Source organism: Falco biarmicus, chromosome 3 (assembly GCF_023638135.1).
Source record: "Falco biarmicus isolate bFalBia1 chromosome 3, bFalBia1.pri, whole genome shotgun sequence".
Classification (NCBI taxonomy): domain Eukaryota; kingdom Metazoa; phylum Chordata; class Aves; order Falconiformes; family Falconidae; genus Falco; species Falco biarmicus.
Genome location: NC_079290.1, coordinates 58,732,967 through 58,755,655, shown reverse-complemented (window position 1 = coordinate 58,755,655; position 22,689 = coordinate 58,732,967). Strand labels below are relative to the sequence as shown.

Below are 22,689 nucleotides of genomic sequence, written 5' to 3'. Positions count from 1 at the left end.
ATTTAGTTTCCAGTGCCTGGAAAATGGATATGAATAATTTCTAAAAGAAAAGCTTTAAAGAGCATATGTGATTTTGAGGATTACCATGTGCAAGAGGATTATTGTTTGAGAGACAAAGGGAGTGAGAGATTACAGCACATTATAGGGTAGTTGCTTTACATCAAAGGTGCAGTAGGGTTACACACTTTGTATAATATGAGGCATTGGCCAGGGAGCCAGACAGTCAGGATTTAGTATGAGCTTTCAAGCTCTTTTAACTTTTCTGATTTCAGCTCTATGCACCAATGTTTGAAATAATGTGCAAAGATGTTTGCATTCAGAAGTGTATTAACAGCAACAATAATCAGCTTACAGATTCATGTTCTGTGATATGCTGAAGAAAATAGAAAAAAAAAAAAACAAAACTCCAGACATTTAGGTCAAATATAAAAAAAACTGTGGGCTGTTTGGAGAGAGCACCTAGCTGAATGATAGCATGATTCTTTGGAAGAACTCTCTATTAAACAGCCCAGCAAAACAGCCACTTCTCTTTGGAAAAATGCAGATTTCAAGCATTTAGTTTCCTTCACCTTGTATTGCAGATTTGTTTTCATCATCTGATTACAACAAAAATCTGGGGGGAAAAAGTATTGCGTGTTTTATTATGGATTCTTGTGTTATATATATTTAACATAAAGATTTTATATTTTCTTCTAAATTTTACATTGAAAAAATTGACAATCAGCATTAGTATAGCAAAAGATAGGTAAAGTCTAGCCTAAAGGATCGGCGGTTAATTCTCTTGTGTCTCATTTTGCTTCCTCTGTCTGCAGATATAGCTTTAAATTCACTTGTAGGTCAGATGTGAGCCTTGAAGCTGTGACAGCATTCCTGTAAATAAGTTTGCAGCTGAATGACAGTTCCACATTGTCTGTCCCAAGAGCAGAACACAGTAATTCATTAACTCTGAACTATCATCCAGCCACTTGACATATCCCTATATGTATCCTGACCTTCTCAGGACTGGGTTGGTAAGATCCTGTATTCATCAAATAAAGCATCCAGATGCATTGCAGTAAGCCTACTGTTCATGTAATTAAATAAGTGCAGGGAGCATGTTAATGAGTCTTTGGCACCGTGTGCGGCTCGGCAGCAGAAGCAGTTTGGCGCTCCGCTTTTCCCGATGCGGTGATGTCCGCCTGCGGCCGTGGGTGCCTCGGGTGGGTGCCTGGTGGGTGCACACCCTCCTTCCTGCCCAAAGCCTGAAACGCCATCGGCCGAGGAAAGAGGGTTTGTAGTATAAACATCTTCTGGCAGGGTTTCCAGGGGCTGTGGCTGAGGCAGTAACAATGGCAGGCAAACACCAGAGGGAGGTATTGTTCTACTGGAGAGCTGGGAAAGGAGAGCCTCGGGATACGGTACTTGTAACAGGGTGACTGAGGTTTCTAACCAAAGAAAAAAGTTCGGATGACGTGACACTACAAAAATACAAATGGTAAAACCATTCATTCTCGTGATGTTTGAAAGAGTTTGCGCTCTTCACCGTTTTTCAGTGCTGACTCCAATGTACTGATCCTTTGCACCAAGCAGTTGCTGCATACTACCCGCTTACCATCCAGTAACTTTTAAGATGTTTGCAATACTAGAGGTTTGCAGTTCAGTGTCCAGAGCTTGATGAGCAGGAAATAAGAAATAACCTTTTTCACTTGTTTATTAAATGAGCCTTTTCTCCTCGTCCATCCACACGTGCCCTCCCTCTGCCAGTGTGTCCGAGTCTGAACTGGTGAAGTCCTCAGACCCTCAGAGTCCTGGTCCCCAGATATGCTGCATGCTGGAGAGGGACCAGGATACAACCATCTCCCCAGGTGCTCCAGTTTTCAGAGGAAGCAGATCTGGGTACACAGATAGGAAAGAAGTGAGTGGGTTATCTACTTACTGGAAATGAGCTGCCCTTTCAGCAGCTATACCTGTACTTTGTGCCTGCTGAAAGTCTGTCCTTCTGCTCACACTCTCAGCTGGCCTGGACCAGGAAAAATGAATCCCCTGGGCTCTTCATATAAAGGATCTTGCAACTGCCTTATTTGCCGTAACTGATTCAAAGAAAACACAGCAACAGCCCCCAGGCGAATCTACGCCAGTACCTTTTAGAAAAACATTTCAATGAACAAACTGACCCAACTCCATTACAGTTCACACAATGCTGGGGCAGGTGGGAAGCTTCTCCAGTTCACCACTGAACTTCCAAGACAATGGACTAAAGTGGAGACTCACCTGCTGCTTTTTCCCCAAGTGTAATTAATGCTTCTGCACTGACTGCTTTCAGTTTCTGTTATTGATGAGATGCTTAACTTTCTGCATATGAGCTGATCAGCTCATTACACAATTCAACTGTCTTTTCAGCAGAAGACTTCAAAGTTTTCTTCTGTTCTGGGAAAGAGTATTCTGTAAAAATCACCCCTTCATTGATGAATATGAAAGTAAATCCAGGTTCAGCCCGATGTTAAATTGTATACCCCTGGCTTTCACAATGCTGCCATGGTGAAGGATTCTGCAAAAAAAAACTTTTTTTTTTTTTTTACCAGTTTTATTGCAGGTGTGTAAGATCTAATGGAGATGAGCCTATTCTCTTCATAGATGTGTCAGCTTTACAGAGCTCACCAGCACAAAAAGAGGATCTTGGCATTGTTTTGATGGTGAACATAGAAGACGCTTCATGCATGCAGGTGGATGACTTGCATTATAGAGATCTTTTAAAAGATCTGGGCATTATTAGAAGTGAATTTTTAATTGTTGATTCATTAAATCAGAACCATACAATAATTATCCAGGCAGTAAATATTTTTCTTCAAGTTAAAAAAGAACCCTGAGAGAACTAAAATCAAATTCTCATCTTAATTACATTAATATGAATGTAGAGAAGGAGAAATGTATTTAGGTATTTAATGATGTGGATAGGTGCCTGGTAAAATTCACAGAAACCCCTATGCAGACCAGATGTTTAAGTAGGTTTGGGTTTGTAAATCTGTTTAAATATCAGTATCAGTATCTCTGTTCTGGTTCCTTGGTTGCAAAGTAATACATTGCTCCTCATTTTGAAGATAAAAATCAGTGTACAAATTTGAATCTTCCTGCACTATGGAGAGAAGTAAAGGTTATATATAAAGGCTAACTTCAGCTTAGGAAAATAAATCTTCCTGAGCTGCTCTCATAGTCAGTAGAAAGGTAGGGGCTGCTCCATGCCCCTAAAGTTGGGCTGCAGTGATAGCACACTGTCTTCAGCAGTGATACTGTCATGGAGTATCTCTGTCCCTATTTCACAGTGTCTTGCTCCCTCCAACTCTGTTAATACAGCTATTTCTGGAGCTGTGCTGTGAATCTGGATTGTAAAAAAAAAAAAAAAAAAGGAAGAAACTAAATGTAAAAGCAGCGACATGTATCATGCACCTGATCTGCTTGACAGCACCATCCAACTGATGTGTGATGTGTTTTGGTACAGGCAGGAATGTAATGTTGCAGAAGTGGCATGAAGTGGCTAAGGTATCTGCATTGGTCCTGCTGCTGAAGACAACTACGATCAAACCCCATCCTTAATACATGCTCTGAAAGGAGCTGAGATGATCCTTTGTGAACAGTCCATTCATTCAGGATGTCTTCATTATAGACTTTTAAACATTTCCTTGCAACATTTCTATGTGAGGCTAAAATATTTCTATGTGACCTGCCCGCAGCTCCCGAGTAGTGCGGGTGTTTCTTCTGCATCAGTATTATAGTCCTGAGGTGAAGGGAAATGTTCTTTGTAAAGTAGCTTTTGATCCTGCTGGCTGGCCTGAAGAACATTGGATTGCTGGGGAAAGGGGAGAATCTACACAGGAGCCTGTGGGTCTAGCAGCCATCCTCCATTAAGTACAGATAGCCAAAACAAGCTGGTTTATAGACCTGAAGCAATACCCTAAACATAAAAACATAGTGAACATCTCTTAAGAACAAAGTGCAATCAGAAACACAGGAGCTGGGGCATTGATTTGTTTGAGCTGTACCTATCAGTATGTGACAGAAACAACAGGAACTCACACAGGTACATCAAAACTGCTAGATATAGCACAGAAAACCTCAGGGTATGACACTGGGGGTGGGTGGTGGGAATATGGAATGACTATTTTTGGTTTAAGCATGTGCTGATATCAGCCTAGATTTGAAAAACAGAAATCTTTGTCTCTTTTATTCTTACAGAGCTGAAGGAAGTCAGACTCCCTTTATTCTTTGTTAGCAAAGATTCAAAGATTGATGTTTACTCCATCACCACGGTCCTTTCCTAGCAATAGCAACCATCTAATCCAAAACTGACTAGCACCTCAAGTCAAAAAGGAATAGCAGTACCATACTGTTGGACAAGGCAGACATGAAGGAAAGTCACATGCTTATGAATGTTAAATTCATTCATCAGATAAGCATGCCTGTGGAAAGGACACTAAATGATTGGAGCTATCATATTTGTGTAAAACCAGAGCACTACAAAGAGTTAAAATCTGCAATGCCAAGCACTACTTACATTCAAAAGTAATAAAAGTGATGTTACTCAAAGCTCAGAAGGCTTTGCCAGGCAGCGTGTAGGGACAGCAGACAAGGCATTTGTAACATGAAGAATCATTTCTTACTAGATCTTTCAGGATCTGTGTCTGTGAGAAGAAATCCCACATCTCAGGGATAAAAACAAAGAAAAAATGGACAGCTTGCCCTTGGGAAAATACATAAGAAATGCTCATATAGTTCTTCTTTAATAACACATTTTTAGAAACCTGTGCTTTTGAATGCCTACTTTGAACAGCATCCTTTGGAGCTCTTTCATGAGGACACATAACCTAAAATAAAATTAATCTTAGTCACAGCGGTGTGTGACTTCATATGCCAGACTGCAAACAGGGAGAAGCACCGGACAGTAGTCCCAGTGACAACACAGGGACTGATTTCCAAATGTGAAACTCCTGAGTCACTCTTGCAGCCATCTTTTGCATTTTCTCCATTTCTATCTTAAGTTTTTACACCAAGGTATTGAGACACTTCATTTGATGTTTGTGATCTTGTGAAACCGTAGCCCTTCCACCTCATCTGAAATACAGTGTCTGCTACACCATATTTTCCCTGTCTCAGCTATGTTCAAACCCATTTACCAAGTTAGTGTAACATCTTACTCCAAAGGCTTTACGTAATAAAAAACTCAACAGTCCTTTGAGTCCTCTGAACAGTTTATTCCTCTAATTTTAGTAAAGGATATTTGTTTAGAACTTTTACTGGAGCCTGATGTAATTTTATCACTGGCAGCCCACCAGGATTAGTCAGCAAAGTGTTCACTCAATACCTACCGATGCTGAGCTGTTAGCATGTTCTCATCTCCCTTTCGACAACACCTTAGTTTCATTTATGCAGATGAATTTGCTTAAAAAAAGTTGCGTGGGCATCAGCCCAGGATTTGCCTGAGGCTACTAACTGAAACCATGTTCAGGTTAGCCAGGAGCAGCCCCAGAGGCAGTTCTGCTTTGCCTCTACTGTGTCCAGTCTAATCTGTTACTCACTGAAGCCTGGATCCATGCTGGGTCTTTTTGGGAACCCAAAATATGTCTAGCTTCTTTTGCCAAATTGGGGAAGTGAAGGTCTAAGCATTCCATCCTGAATCCGGTCTTACTTCCACTCTCTGGGATCATTAGGGAGCTTATTTCTCACCCTAGCTTTGGTGTGGGCTAGAGGAAAGACAAAATGTAAGCAGAATACAGTTTTGTAAAAAAGTTTGAGGGACCTTTTCACAGTAATGTATGGGATAGTGCAGTTACAATCTCTGTTTCAGTCAATTTTCCTTCATCCCTAAAATGACATGCAAAACACCCACGCTCTAGAACATAGCATGATTCATATTGAAGTCTACCCCTGGCCAAGCCTGTACTTGATAGTTCTTGTGCTTTGCAGAGGATTATTTCAGGGGGCAGTGGGAGAGAACAACTGAAGACTGAAGCTATTTGTATATACGCAGATGTGTATTCCTGCACTAGATTTCCCTGCCTGACCTCAGTCAGGAAGACTAGATGAAACACAGCACTAGCTGCTGAGCCAGTGAGGCTCTTTGAACTGATAACCATGGCATGTTCTGTGATGTGGTTTGCCTGGAAACCTATTTGTTTCTTTTGAAAATTCGAAATACCAAAACGACATCAGTTGTAGTGTGCATTGAAAAGCCTAGGCTGAGATGGCAGACTGTTTTATTCCATAAGTGATTGCAGATGTTTGGGTGAAGGCTGCAAAACACGAGGCTTTTCAAACGTGTACATGTGGGGAAGGAAACTAGGGACATATATAAATATGAACATACTTTTTATATGTTACAGCCAGTCAGCTGTTCCCATTTCAGATTGGCAATTATTAAATTTGAGCAAAAATTAAGTGGAAACTATGATAACTGCCATACATCTGGTTTACTGAGTGTTTTACCTCCCTTTGTTTGATGCCAGTTACATACTAGACACAGAACTGTCAGCAGTCTGAAGAAGAGGCTTAGGAGATAGGCTGATGGTTTTTATTACCACTAGATTGCAAAAGCATATAGCTTGAGCTGGTTTTCCAGCAGGCTGAGTCCCACCTCTATGTTCCAGAAGCCTGCTATGCTAAGTAAGGTCTGGCTGGTACCAATTTAGAGTGCTCTGTACGTATGTGATGCCCTTTAAGTGATTTATCCCAGAGTCACAGGCATGAGATACAGGATAAGAAGAAGAGCTACTAGCTGAAGAATTATTGGCATTAGATCTCCCTCCTGATCTCCAAATTTGGGCTGTTTAGCACTGAATTCCAGAAAGAAGGTCCCAGTAGTTCTTGCTGACACCGCATCAAGAAGGTGAGTAACAAGTCATCATGGGCCTTCAGTTTCAAAAAGCCAATGGCAGGCAAAATCTGTCACAGCAAAACAGTTTTTGTGTCATCTCTTTGGGCCAAATTCCAGCTTATTAACATGTTGCCATATGATAATTTTGGCAAATCCTTCAGCTTACTTGTCACAGCTTAATCCTATATGCAGCTGTGGACAGTGAGTAAAGAGGGCTTTGCTGCTGTATGCTTCCTGTTGTTCTGCAGCATTATCTCTAGTTATATTAGTTTTAAGTTACTATAAACCTGAGTGATATTTCTACACATGTGTGTTTATTATTGATGACAAATTATGAATGAAGCTTCAAGTATTTATGTAGCAAAAAATGTCATCATTCAGTTCTCTTAAAAATTGAAGCACCAACTACCTTTTCAAAGTTGTCCTTTTAAAGAAACTTTGCATCTTTAGCAGCATGCAGTAGGAAGATGGAAAAGATAATTTCTTTCCCAATCAGTGCTGTTCTTTTCTGTTTGACAGGCATTTTATTTTAAAGTGTTTCCACATCTGCAAATGTCTCCTTTCTGCTTACACCTCTGTCTTTGCATCAGTCAATGTTATCAGCAGTGAGGCAAACAATTATGGGTAGATAAAAGCAACAAGGCAATCACACATGTGGTATATTGATATGAGTGCGCCAAAAAAACTGAAATTGCACACAGATAGGGAAGAAAATGCACCATTTTTATGAAATGTGTAAAACTATTTAGATGTTTTGTTGTTAGTATATGAGTTCAAGAAGCAACCACACAAATAAATGAAATAAAATCCTTTAAGGGATTGCAAAGGATACCACATCAGACTAGGGAAATTGCTAAACTACAAGTCACTTGAGCTGGGAGAGTGGCTGGGAGAGAGAACATTACTTTGTTCTTGTCTTGAGCAGCCTGCCTTAGCCACTGTCCAAGACAGCTGTAACGAGATGGATGTTTGGCTGCTCTTGCAGTGTTACAGTGAGCACAACAGCTTCTTAAAATTGATAGAAAGCCTAATTGTCAGCATGGGTTTACGCCAGCTAAGAGTTCCACTGATGTGTGTTGCCTTGTTTTCAAGTAATTGCACACAACTGAGACAGTGTCTCAAGTGGGAAAAAAACAGGTTTCAGCTGCATAGGTTCAAAAAGAACTCTACAAAATTTGATTGTGTGTGCTAGAATGCAAAATATAGCCAATCATTTCAGAACTCATTGCTCATATTCTGTGGTTTGTTCTTTTCTCAATACACCCAACTTCTTAATGAGTTTGTGTTTAAAGTATCTTCTCATGTGTAGCAATGCCTGATAGGTTCAGTAAAACTTAGCAGCTGGGGGAGAAAAAAAGAGCACAAAATCTTTGCAGGTTCTGTCCCTGTGAAAAGCAGCAGGCAGCATCACAGATTGAAACTGGTGCCCCAGTAGCACCAGGGACTAAAGGTTTCATCAAGAGCAAGTTGAAGTCAGTATGATAATGGCTGGAGACAGAACCTGACCCAAATATCAGGGCTTCAGCTGTGTTCAGCAAAGCTGGACATGGTGAAAACAATGCACCTGGTACAACAATCGCATCCCACAGTGTTAAACTATGACCTGGGAAAAAGAACTAATGCAGAGCCACCCAGTGCATCTGGCAGGGGACCCCACCTGAAAGAAGCACTACTGCCATGCAAGTAACATTAATACAAAGCAGCAAGTACCTGATAGCAATATGGAAGCATTATTGAGAGACTAGAACTGCTTGGTTGAGTTAACTTTATGGGACCGTCCAAACTCCTGAGCCAGTACTCCTAGCGTCTTGCAAGGCTGCATCTCAGTAGTGACGGTAAGCTTCAAAAGGAACAGGAGGCAGTGTTGCAAAAGCTGTTGAGCTGCAAAGAAGGTGAAGTGAATTTTTGGTTATATCATGCAAAAAGGTATGATTTAGTTTCATTAGAAATAGAATGTTGCATGTTTGTGTGCTTCAAATGCTTGTGTGGTGGGACTTTCAAATCCTGGCTGGTTCTGGGGTAAGATGCAAGCCTGAATTGCATTCAAGCAGAATTTACCTGCAGTGATGGTGGTAGCGTGTCATGCTGATAAGCACTAAAGGCATGCTGGTGCCAGAGGAAATTCTGTATATGCTGGCTGTTTTGGTCTGAGAGCTAAGGAACACAGCTGTCTGCATATTCCCCTTTCTTGGGCACTGCCATAAATCAAGAAGGCTGGTTTTCACATCACTCTGCACTAAGAATTGTTGGCAATTATTTTATAACAGCTCGTTCTTTAGTAAATACTACCTTGATGACACCATTTAAGGTATAGGTCTGGAAGCCATATTCCTATTCGAATCTCCCAGTCACAATTGGTAAAAGCACATTAAAATCTGGGGGAGGGCTTGCTTGGCCAAGGTGCTGTGCAGACATGGTAGTTCAGCTGTAGAACCAATGGGTCTGTTTAATTCACCAGTACACTACAGGGTTTTTTATGAGGCTTTGCAAGATGTTATCCAGAGGACCTCATGGGGTTTTTGGGGTTGTTTTTTTTCACCGCCTTGAATGAGAAGATAATTTCAGATTGAGGCATCTGTAGCATATGTTTTCTGCAGAGCTGGTGATAATAGAAACATTTCAGTGAGGTCCCTATACGAGTTACGTCACTTGTTTTTGACTCTGCAATCGGAGAGGATCTAGCGAGGAAGCCTGCTGTCACTGCTGGAGAAAGGATATAGGTCCTGGCGGCAAGCCCAGGCCTGCTCAGCAGATCAAAGGCTCTTCCCTTGGCTCCCAGAGCAGCCGGAAAAGCAGCTGCCCAGTACCCTTTCAGCATCCTTTGCTCCTTTTCCCTGTGCCAGCAAATAACAACTTCTTTTTGCTCCCCACCTCAGCAATAGTCTCATTTTTTTCCCTCAGTATCCTGCCAAGCAAGGTCCTTTTAGGGAGAGCGCTTGTGTTTACTACCTGCAGATCCCAAAGCCAGCCAGTGGAAACACGCTGGGGATGCTGTGGTTCTTACACTCTCCTCCCAGAGACACTCCCAGCTGCTGACTTTAACCTGGAAGAGGAGGCAAAGCTGAAAAGAACAAGCCATGGTTGTAAACCACATGCCGTTTTCCAAGCCAGCCTAATGGAAGATTTCAATTTGGAAAAGTACTTTTTGTGCCAAAACAGAAAAAAAGCCATGCTTTGAAAGCCTTCCCACTCACCTCCCAGAAAAATAAATAGTGTGGCTTTTTTGTGGGCTTCTTGGTGGTGGTTTTTCCTTTTTAAATACATGACTGCCTTCCTCCAGAGCTGCTGTGTGTTGGTGCTGCTCCTTGCTGTCCCTGTTAACTGGTTCCTGCCGGGAGGTTTGTCCGCTATGAAAGGAGAGTCAAGCAGACGTGTCGGAGAACTGCAGACTCTGCAAGAAGAATATTATGTCTGCTATTACAGTGTCATTTCTTCTGAAGTTACACGATGGGCTGGTTGATGGGAGTCTTTGAAAATAACTGCATTGCACTTCAAAGGCACACACAGCCCTTGGGTACCAAATTACTGCTAAAAAGGGGGCAAACACCTGACCCTTTGCTGCCCCACAGGCAGTGAGTGTCTGCATCCCTAGCAGCTCTTCTCCTCCCTGGTGTTGTAAGTCAATCAGATCACTAGTGATAGGTGAATTAACTGTCCTGCCTGGGTTTGCTAAAGGTCTTAATATTTCTGTAATTGCTTTTGTTAGCACTGTGATGCACTCCAGCTTGCAGTCACAGCTGCAGCTGTGGATACAAGGTTTTACTTGCTCAATAAGGAGTCCCTGAGCATGGGTTTGCTGACTAATGATCTGTCATAATTAAAATTACTATGGGAGCAATGTTTTGAAAGATCTTTTTTCCCAGTGTGAGCTTCTATGGGCTATTAAAGCTGTGAGCCTTTCGTGAGCTCCTCTGGGGAGCAGAAGCTCTTCTCCCTGTGTTCACACACAGCTAATAAGGCCTTCATATGGGTTTGCCTACTACAAATTGCCAGTAATTAATAATATTCTACATAGAAGCATCAGAAACAGTTAAAGCATGCAACTGCAGACTGGCCTGGTGCCTAGCCCAGCTGCTTGGTAGGTCCTTATTTGTAGGCAAGTTATTCTATGCCTCAGTTTCTCCTTCAGTAAAATGAAGAGAATATGAGAGTTAGTGATGCTTGTAAAATGTTTAACATGTATGGGTGGGTGGTGGAAACCACTGGAAATGACAGGTGCAGAAGCAGTAAAGGAAGAGAGTTTATTTTCCATAGCTTTGCTTGTTATACCTGATGCTTTTGTAATGGAATCTAATTTTCTAACTCATCTTTCGCACAAATATCCTGTATGAGACAGCAGTGGTGATGTAGAGGGAAATTAGAATAAGTGGAGAGAGTGAAATGCAGAATCATTATCATCAGAAATACATATCATTGTTTATTATCATAAAGTACTTCTAACAAGGCACAATTACGCCTGTAATTTTTTTTCTTGTTGTCCTTAATTGTTCTTCTCCATGTGATTCCTACCACTGGTTCTTTATTATGTGGATTGTGAAACTCCTCAGGGGTCCCAGCAAGGTACCAGTATGTGGAAAGGCAGGGGAGCCCCCTGAGTACATGGAGTCATTTCGTTCCATCTCCGTTATCTGTCTTCTCTGCCTTTATTGGTATCTTCCCACTTGCCTCTTCCTTCCTCCCTGCGAGTCTGGTTTTGTCTTTACTAAGACTGAAACAAATTATTTTGACAAAATTAATATAAAAAAGGAGGGCAAAACACTCTCTTGTGTTTTGTTTGGTAGTGAAATGTGCAGCATTATAAAGCATCAAAACCCTAATGGTTCTGTAGGAAAATTCAGGTAACAAGTAAAGCAAATGGATACCCAAAGCAAACGCGTGAATTCACCAGATGGGATTCAATCCAAGACCAGGCCATGCCTTTATCCCAGGAGAGATATGTGGTGGTCATGGTCCTGATCTTCAACAGATTTTAGAATTCTGGAAAATTAATCATTACGAGAAATTTTTAAAGGATTTCAAGGAGGGAGTGAAGAAAGTAATTTGTCTTAAGAGGCCAGCTCAGCGCTTTCCTGATCTTTCTACTGTCCCAGTAAATCATTTATTGGGGCAAGCTTTCAGAAAACTCCCACACAAACTGTGCTAGGCAGAGTGTACCAAAAGTAATATCAGTCTGTGTTTATGCTGTCTGGTCCTAAAAAAAGAGGTTGTAATACCAGGGTGGTACAGGCCCCTGCTTAATAGTGTGAGGCCTTGAAAGCTTTCCTTTTCTAAAAAAGTATTTAGTGAATTGTCCAGGACTACGAGGCTGTTCATTTCTCATTTAACCTTACTTTTATGTATTTTATTTCTGTGATACCAAATACAAAATTCCAAGTATTACCACAGTGTAAGATCATAAAATGCCACATCTTCTCTTTTTTGAATGAGTAAAATTAAATATTGGAATTTTTTTTTTTCCTGTAAATTTTTCTGGTTGACTTTGCTAGCTTAGAGCAGAGGTGTGGTTTGAAAGGTTCAGATTTTAAAATATTAAGGGGGAAAAAAAGATATAAAGGAGGATTTGTGTAAGTTCTATTCTCCCTGCCCATAAGAAACTCCCAGAAAATTTGAGATCACCATATATGATTTCTGGGAGGGTACATTTTAACTTGTTGTTCATGAGTTATGAGGTCTAAAATATCCCAGACCATTCACTGTCATTTGTATGCAGCATCAACCCCAAACCTGGAAGTATGATGAGTACCTAATAATAATGAGATAGATGTAAAAAAAGAATTTATTTCTACTTATATTCTGATTTTCAAACCATTTCAGTTCAATTGATTTATTACAGGAATATTAACCTAATTCGAGGACCAGAGCTTTGAGAAAGGTATTTTAACAAAGTATCTTATGATAAAATGTCAAGATTTGTCAATACTTGCTACAAATGGGACTACTAGGAAATCTCAGTAATTTTTTTTACTGCTTTCTACAAGGCCGTGAACATTTTTCCACCATATGTGTCAGCACACAGTGAAAAAGAATAGTGTAAGAGGCATAGGGAATAACTTTGCATCATTTTTCAGGAAGAAAAGCAAAAACAGGTGTTGAAAAGTTTTCTATAGATGAAAAGTATATACACAGAGAAAACAGCTATACATGCCAGTGGAATATACCTTGTATTTATTTGCACATAGCCTGAACTTACGGATTTTAATAAAGCTCCTGCATCCAACAAGTCTAATCAGCCATTTCACTGCAAGATCCAAATGGCAGCAAATGGTGATATTTGCTAATGTTCATTAAGATGTGAACCTCAGGTGACAGATGCAATTCCTCCTAACACGGAATTTTACACCAGAAGCGGGAATACATCTTTGTATCCTCATGGATGAAGAAGTGTGTGTCCTGACTGCCGTTACAAAACTTACTACTTGAATAGGAAATGAGTTTCTGACAATGCACAAGCAAAGGCAGCTCAGGAGTTCAGAGATGACGGTTCATTAAGGATCAGGTTCTTCCGCAGCTGCCCATGTCACAGTGCTTCTGTCACAAGCAGCGTTGATGACAGTGTGCTACAGGTGTTTCAGACTTCCCATTGTTGACACCTTACAGCATAATTATGAATCAGCTACTTCTGAATAAAATTCTACCTTTTTTTTTTTTTTTAAAAAAAAAAGGAATAGCTGATTTTAACCTGGTTTTCTAAACCTTGATTCTCCCACTGCCTGCAGGCCAGCAGAGGCCAATAACCCATGCCCCCTTGAATAACTTTTTAACTCACTGATCAATTCCAGCCAAATTAATAAGGAAAAGATCTCAGGATTGCTTACATTCTTCTGGGATTTGTCAAAATCAGTGGTGGGCTATGAAAGCACAATTGGGGCTTGCATCCCCGCTGGCAAAGCCAGCTGCTCCAGCCCCGGCAGCCCTGAAGGGTGAGGATGGGGGCGGGGGTGCCACTCGCCCTGCCTGGCCCTGCTGAGCTGGTGGCACCAGGGGCCTGGAGCAAGGGACACGGAGATACCGAGAAGAGGTGAAGCAACAGGGCATTTGGCAAAAGGGGGATGAAGATATGGAGAGAGGAGAGGCTGAAGTGAGAAAGAAGTTATCCAGGGGGAAAGCAGGCATCATCTACGCTGTTTCTCATGGAAAAATTGTCCTTGCCATCGCCAGCCTTCAAACTTGGAGGTGGTAATTGTGGCCTCAGAGTAAGAAGTTTGTGGTTTTTTCATTCAGATGAGCTCCCTCCGCCTACCCACATCATCTGTGGGGCAACTATAGTGTTTTAAGCTCTCCCAAGCATACAATTTTAGGGCTAATTTTCTGGAAGAGCTAATTGAAATCAAGTGACAAGGGCCTATATTAAATGCTATCTAACATGTAACTTCACAAGTGTAAAATATGATATTAAATATCCCCTGCATACCTACCCATCCTCCAGTTCATCCAGAGAATTTGATTCCACTCAGCCCAAACAGTATTTACCCAGTACAGAGACCTGCTCCTTGCGCCCTTACCCATCACTGCTCCTGCCATTGCTGCTCCAGGGCTACATCTGCCTCTTTTACCTCCATGTCTCACAAAGTCAGTGTTAGCTCTTTGCCAGCACTAAAGCAAATGTGTCTGCAAAAGTGGTTCCACATGGCAGCTATTTTGAACAAGCTGCTGTGAGGGAATTTCTGCTAAAAACAGAAGAGGGAAAAAACATGAGCTGGTATCTCGAAATACTTTCCTCACTGCAGCGATCAGCTGAGGAGGAAGGTCAGGAGGGAGCAACGTAACACTGCTTGCAGATAACGTGGGGGTAAGGGGAAGAGGACAGAAGACACTGAAATGTGTTCATAAAGGATCGAAGGAAACACTTCTGGAAGCACAAAGAGGAGAAGCTAATATGCCTTTAAAGTACATTTAATGTGGGATTGCTGACATGTCATCACAAGCACCACCATAGAGCTATTACACGGGTCACTGCAGGGACAGGGTTACAGTGCCCTTCTATAATCTTGTTGGATTTATTTTATATTTAACTTTGCTGTTGAATTCCATCCTGTATAATGTTCGGTTTAGGAATAAACACTACAGTGTTCCATTTATTTATTTCTGACCTGGGGATAGGGACTTTTAACCCCAGCTCCCCTATATACATTTTATCTGAAAAGTAACGCAAAGTCTCTTTAAACAGCATTTTTCACTCTTTCCAGGTATTTTTCATGGAAAGTTCAAAGAGCAGTTTTCATTTCTCAGATACTGAGAATGTTTTTGCAGGTATTTTGAAGTTGTTAATCTCTCTACCCTTTACAAAAGTTTCCATTAACAAAGAGCAGTAATGGTGAGTTGTGATGAAAGTTGCTCAGCCATACAGCATAAACATTGAATATGCCGAGGTACAGTTGAAGTGAGCTGTTCATAAACAAGTGCTAAAACCTGACCTAGATCCATAAGAGGTGTTATAGAATGCTGCTGCATAACAAAAAATATCAAAAAAACTTTTTGCAAGCTTTGTGAATAGAAAAAGGAGTGGCTAAATTCATTATTGGTTATAAACACTTTAGCTCAGGCTTCTTCTTAATATAGCTTCACTGGCACAATCATAGCCTTCTACATTCCAAAATACAGAAACATCCTCATTCTTCCTTACCACAAAAATGTGTGCTTGAGAGCAAGCAAAAATGAAAGGAAAAAGTGGCAGTACCTCCAACATGTTGCTGATGTCTGAAAATCTATGGCAAAAAAGCAGCACACCTTAAACTGCAAGTTCTCGTAGTTGGATTTTGGCATAGAGGTGGAGGGAGGGTGCTGAGACAGGGTGGGAGTCTAAACCGTGTATGCTCCAAGCATCTACATGGAAGCTGGTGAGCCCCAGCTTGCCAGTGGCTTGCTAGGGATGCTGCCACTGAAGGAAGAGGCAGCATCAGCAGGCCAATAGCCTACTGATTTGTTGAGGACACCTGGACAGCAGTATTCACAAGTCCCATCCATTGTATCCCCTTTGGTGGCAGTAGGAAGAATATCCCAAAAATAGCTGTGCCTGAGTTCTGCCTCTTCTGTCCGAGTCCCGAGTCCCTCATGCATGAGGTTGCAACACTGAGCTGTGCAGGTTGTTGTTGGAAAGATTGTGTTGTCAGTACGTGTGCCCTGGCTGAGACACACACACACCACACTTGTCAAGCACAGAAGCAATTCCAAGCGCTTCATGTATTTGACAGCAGTGGCCTTAACAACTCCTTGCGCTGACTCAGGGTTTACATAGTTTCTCAAAAATATTCTCTTATGAGCTATAAAATGAGTAAAAGTGGTGGGCATTTCTTTCTGCTTATTGCTTATTGATAAATACATCAAAGACTGTGAACAAAATGCATATAGTGGTTGGGGCAGAAGCCATGACTTTTGCAGAAGTCCTTGGCGTCTTCTGGAACAAGAGGTAGCTTGCTGGTTTTCTTTTTTTTTTTTTTAATGGATCAGACCCGTGAAGGCAGGGATTTATTTACAAAGCTATCTGAACAAATAGCTCCAAAGACAAAAGGTAATTGCCTAATGCTCACCACTGTGATAGCGACAGAAATTTAATTATTAATGGGAAGACTTCATCTCCACCATTTCTGCAGACTATTATGCCTTGTGGGATAGGCAACATGCTTTATGAGGGACTTCTTTTAAAAAACAAATGTAAACCATATGCACATTCAGCTCAAGGTTTTTACCTCAGAAGCAATTATGTCCATAGCTACACACTGCCTGTTAGCTAAATGTCATTCATGGTCTTCCCTGAAATATTAGAAGCATAATACCAGATTAACCAAGTTCCTGAAAAGTATTTTGAGGGTTACTTTAAAGCAAATAAGATTGCAGGACATGGCTCAGGGCAGAGAGAGAAGACACTGGAAACCTAAAGGGTTTAAGCAATCCCCTCTTTACATTTACTGCAGGGTTGTCTGTGTGTTGTTATGCACAGGGCTTTTGCATGTGATTAAGTGTGACATGTAAACACAGAGAGAGTGAAAAATTTAGATAGGTTTGGGGAAATTATTTCAAATGGTGCCCACACATTTGGGATCTTTAAGGTCAAGGTAGCAAGTGCTCAGGCTAAGGTCCAAATTCCCAATGAAACACACACACAGATCACAATATTCAGAAAATCAGCATCTTATTTGACAGAAAATAAAAAACAGGAGCATGAATGTACAAGCATACGTATTGTGTTATAGGGTTCCTTAAAAAAAGTTGCTGGTAAAAGGGGATTTCTAATACAAAGACAGAACCATATCTTTAGTCAGTCCTTTGGCAATTTAGCTACTCCCTGTTTCATCAGATAGGGGCGATATCCCCAGGAATCCTTCTGACAAGGGGTTTCCCCAGAGCCAGGGACATTATCCAATTGCAATTTTAAGAAACTTAGAGCAAGGATGACTGAGTGAAGACAGAAGTTTCTGAGAGTGTTAGGAAAAGAGAAATAGAGTATGAGGGAGCAGTGTGTAAGAAAGACAAGCTTCTCTTTCTCATACGAGAAAAACTGGGAATATTATACCTGTCCTTAGGTTTTGTGGTGAGTTGGAGCCTAGTGTCGGATCTGGACCTGCTTGCTTTCCTTCCTTTCTTCTTTTCTTCTGCTTCTCTCTCCTGTCATGTGCAGACTCCATATTTAGATTAAAAACTTGCATCCATTCTTATGGAAGATTGTTAGATTTACATCCATTAACAAAAAGGGAGTCTTACCTGAACGGCTCTGTTTGGGGCAGTAGCAGCAGAGAATAAAAGACCGCTGTTAACATGGGCTGAGCCAGGGGAATGGTGGATGGCTCCTTCTCCAGGGAAGACCAGGGAGATGTCAGAGAGACATTGCCTTGGGAATCCACCCAGAGCAGGCACATCAAGAGCTACAGCTCTTACCAAAGGAGACCATATTATCACACCTAGAAGGAGAGCTGTGTGATGATGCATCTCTGTCCCATGCCCCTCACAGGTAGTGCCATACTGGAGGTGGCCCAGGAGAGTGTGCGATTGATTCAGAACCATCTGAGACTGGCTACGATAAGTCCATTTACTCTTCTTTATTGCTGACAGCTCCCTCCCAGCTCACCCTTAGGCATAGCTGGGCAAACCTTACTGTTAAACCCTTGCAGCTTCACGTCTGACCTTCTGCTCCAGCCAGCATGGCCTTGAGTTGGTGGGGTGGCACAAGCTGGCAGCTCTGCCTTACAGCATAGCACAGTCCCATATTCAATCACTCTACGTACAGGGCAACACTTTTCGGTGGCTTTGCCATGCTTAAATTAAATGTTGATTTAAGTGATGCTATATGGAATTGCCATTTTCCTAGAGCTCTAGCATTCTCTGAACAGGCTGCCTGGTGGATTGAAAAATCTGTATTGGAGTTGTCCTCAGTTAAGACAGGTGTGTTATCTGTCATGGGCTGCCTGCTGCCTTACCACAGTGACAAGCTATCCCCTGGGAGGCTGTCACTCCCTACGGATGTGTGCTTTTGAACAGGCTGTGCAGTTTTACTACAAAAATCATGGTGCATACTTACTACATGATATCTGTGTGCACAAAGCCCGACCTGGATCTCTATTTCTTTTCAGTTATACCTGTGCAGTTCTGTTAACATTGGTGGATTTATCCAGGTGTACGTCAAGCCAGAATCAAAGTCTCTGCTCTGTCAGTGAAATAGAAGCCAGGAGCTGAGCTGGTGTGCTAAACAAAACACTTGTGATTACTAGGAGAAATGATTTGGCAGGATTTGAAGACCCAGACATACAGAAAACGTTTGCTTTGAAATTCCTGAGACTTGACTGTCCCTTTGGTTTTTTGGAATGCTTTGATTTAGTCATGTGGGATGGGAGCAGGCTGTAACCTTGCAGGGGCACTGGGAATAGTACCTCTTGTGCAGCTTACAGAAGATGTGAAGGGAATTAACTGTCAGCAAGCTTCAGGGAGACAGCAGATGTATACGTGGTTAGAAGTTTGGCTGGCTTATAAAATTTATTTCCACTACAGGATCAAAAGCAATTAAGTGTATACAATATCTAATCCTTGGATGTGTAATGTATAACAGGACATAGCGGTCTAAGTGAGGGAACAACAAATTCATTGCATGCAAATAGCTAAACAGTTTAACTTTTAACTACTTGAGAGCAGGAGAAAAGAGGGCTCCTACAGTTTCCATGAGTGCAAATTATACATGCCCATAAGGAAACCAGGATTTGGTGCACCTAAAATAAGCCATTTTATGAATAATTTTTAGAAGTAAACATTCCAAGCCAACTCTGCTTGCTTTTGGATGCAACTTACAGGACAACCCTTGCATCAGCAGCATGAACTGTTGACACAAATCTACTTGCTGTACTTAAGTGTCTGTCAGATTTACTCTTGTGGTCATCAGTTAAGGGTAGCTTGCTTACATCTCTGCCTCTACTTATGTTATTAGCTCAAGTGTGAATGTAGTTTGTACCCCCAAAAAAAATCTTGGAGCTTCAGAAAAATAGCAGTGGAGTTGGATGCTGTTCCCATGTTGCTGGGGGGGGGTCTGCTAAACTCCTGCCCTACACATCCAGAACCATGCGTACGTTGTTGATGCACACACTGTACATTGTTAATGGGGCTTGCACAGAGGAGAGAGAAAAAAACACCTGGTTGAAATTTCCTCATAACTTCAGTAATCCAGTTCTCTTCTGTGGCTTTTATATATCGTTAATAAGTAAGTGCTTTATTTATTTTTCATTGTTATGTTGGCATTTTGTTCCTAGGATGACAATAAAAGTAAGATGAGGGAAAAACACTGATTGGAAGCTTTAAAACTGAATGTAACAAAAGGAAGGAAAATTGAATAATGCCATAGAAATGTGCTCATGTTCCAACTTCTTAATAACCCAACTACAGAGAAATGTTCTGAGTAGAATTCTAAAAATATGTTTTCCCACTGAAAAATCAGCTGATTCTTTCTGATTTGCTAGTGGGCTGCAAAACTTCTAGAGCCATATTAAGATAGCCCAAATTCCACCTTAGTCCCCAAGACTAGTCACACGTATAAAACTCACAGAAGGTCTCTGATGACCGAATCGGAGGGCACAAGAAATGTACTGAGCAGGGAACTAGCATAAGCCAGGCTATATCTGAAAGTTAGGTTTTCTTTGTATGGGACCTATTATCTGAGATCACTCATTTGATGTAATCTGGGAGATCTTCACTGAAGTAAGTTTCGTTGGATGGAAAAAAGCATAGGTAGGCTATAATCATTGTTGATTTCTTGATTCTAGGTGTGCTAGTGAGGCATCCCATACTTTTGAATCTCCCTTGCTTGTGGGGTTTTTTTTTGAACAGGCTTCCTAGGGAAGTAGTTGATGCCCTATCCCTGTCAGTGTTTAAGAAGCATTTGGACAATGCCCTTAATAATATGCTTTAACTTTTGGTAGCCATGAAGTGGTCAGACAGTTGGACTAGATGATCATTGTAGGATTCTATTCTATTCTATTCTATTTACTTAACATTGCAGTTTACCCTTAAGCGCATGTTGAACCCTTGGGAGAATAAAACATGTACTTTTAAAAGGTTTTAAACTGTGTTAGGAGGAGTTATGACAAGCTGCTTGCTGGGAGGATTTTCAGAAATTAAAAAATATTTTTCTTAATTGAAAATGAACAGTTTATTTTTGTTGAGTTGGGTTGCCTTAGCTATGTCTCTGAGAATACTGTGAGCCCTCTGACAACAGGTCAACTGCAAACAGCACAGCCAAAACTTGTTCACAGCAGACAGGGAAATTGCATTTCATACATAATTCACAATGTGCTACAGTGAATCCATAAGGTCAATATCTGTTGTTAACTCGGAGGAAATCAGAGAGGAAAGAAAGGAGCATTTCTTCTCTCTGATCTTTGAAAGAGCTGTCTACAAACTGCTGATTTCCATTGCACAGCGCTAGACAAACAGCAAAGTGGAGCCCTTCTGCACGTTTACAACCACTGTATCCGAGACAGATAAACTCTGAGGCTAGAATAGTATCTCTTTGTGTTCAGATTTTCATCTCAGAGCTTGACAAAAATGGAGAAAAGGGACTAAATACAAATAGGTGCAACTGTGTGCAGCAATGTGCTGGAGTTGTTTAGCATTGGGATTCCTCTTGCCTAATTGGCCATCCAAAATTAGACATCTGGGCCTGCCATTCAGTACAGGGAGGGGGGCAGACACTGCCAAAAGGCAGTTCATCCCATCCAAATATAGCTGTTGTAAGGAGAGTGGGATAAATTACTTGCCCAGAGTGCATGTGTTTTCTAGGCATTTATAGCCATTGGTACAGGCTTTTCCAGATTTTTCCTCTTTTTGTTTTCTGGCAATATTTGCTGAGTGGATTGTGAGTGTGCTTTGCATTTGTTTCAGATTTCCTTTCACAGCAAGGAACTGAAATTATACAGGTTGAAATTACCCAGCATACAAGAGTCAGGTTGTAACTGGGATTTCCAGAAAAACAGTACCACATCACGGCATAACCAGCATGCTGGAAAACTTCAGGCATTTTGTGCGTACGTTATGCGCTGAGTAGGCGCTTACATGGGGATTTTATCCTTCTGGACAAAGAGTGTGACATTTGCTGCATTGTTATAGAAAGCAGAACAGCATGTGCACAAGAAGCTAGTGATAGAAGGATGCATTGAACTACCAGGCAGAAAAACTACTGTCCTGAGAGTCTGTAAGGAAGGAGGAATTTGACTGTAATCACACCGGCTTGCAGGAAACAGCGAGACTCAGGAAGAGCATCTGAAAGGCTGCAATGTGAGGCAGGGCTGAGGAGGGGGTGGAAGGATTGGAGAGAGGCCACGGCAGAAAACACAGGGAGTGTTTGTCTTAGAGAGAGAGAGAGATGGACACCCTGAGGTAAAGGGCTTCTTTTTCGTACAGGCAGCATGTTCTTGTTTGCCTAGATGCTTTCTTGAATGGAAAACCATTCAGGAACAGTCAGGACAAAGTCAGGAGAACTATGTGTGTGTCTGTGTGTCAGTGAGGGAGAAGGGAGTAGTATTTCTGTGAGCAGTGCTCACACGGCCACATGAGGGCTAACAAAAACTGAAAAGGCAGCTATTCTCTCCCTGGATGTAATTTGCAAACCATCATTAATTAAATAATGCTGTCCTTTTCTTTCCAGACTAGCTTAAGCTGTAATGGAGCGTAATCTGTTGAATAATAAATATCCTTGTGTTTCACGGAATGTTCTTTTTCTACATAATGATGCATGTCAAGAAGAAATCTATGGTTCTCCTTGAACATCTCCAAAGTTGTTTAGATTTGGCTTTTTAACAAGCTCTAAATGTAATTACTACAAAGGAGTATCACAAGGCAATGTTTCCCAAACTGTGTGAGCTGCCAGGCCCTGTAGGTGGCTTGCAGATGGTCTGGAGACCATATTAAAATAATAGAATCATAAACCGGAGAGTTAAAACATGGGTGATAAGAGTGCCAAGCAGGCTGAAAATGTGTGGCTGGAATTTCATTTACAAACGTAAGGGATGGGCCCAAAGGCTGCTCACCGTTGGAAGAACCTATGAGTTTTCACCAACTTCTCTGGTGTTCTGCATGGGTCAGTCTTTGCATCCAACAAAACCCTTTTGTATGCAAACGGCTGGGAAGGCAACCTGTGGGCTGTCTGCTTTATGCCATTGTGTAGGGCAAGGATTTGAATGCGTTTGAGCAAAACCAGTGTCCCATCAATGGTGGGCAAGTGGAGCCAGTGAGCCACTGAGGCTGCTTCTGACCCGCATTGCCACATGCCATATATCAGCTTCCACATCAAAAAGACAAGCAGGTTGCGTGTGATCTATTACCTGTATACTTGAACAGACAGTAGAGTGGACTCACCTGCCTGCTTTGCCTGC

General features: G+C 41.5%; 1 protein-coding gene and 1 long non-coding RNA gene across 3 annotated transcripts in view; one reads left to right on the top strand and one right to left on the bottom strand.

Moving 5' to 3' along the window:
* Window positions 1-22,689, top strand: part of DLGAP1 (DLG associated protein 1) — a 429,880-nt gene that overhangs the window by 361,055 nt on the left and 46,136 nt on the right. The window lies entirely within an intron of this gene.
* On the bottom strand, window positions 8,266-10,194 carry LOC130146643 (uncharacterized). Its single transcript, XR_008820968.1, has 3 exons — window positions 10,039-10,194; window positions 9,794-9,887; window positions 8,266-8,725 (listed from the first exon to the last, which is right to left on the bottom strand). It is a non-coding gene; the product is annotated as an uncharacterized LOC130146643 (long non-coding RNA).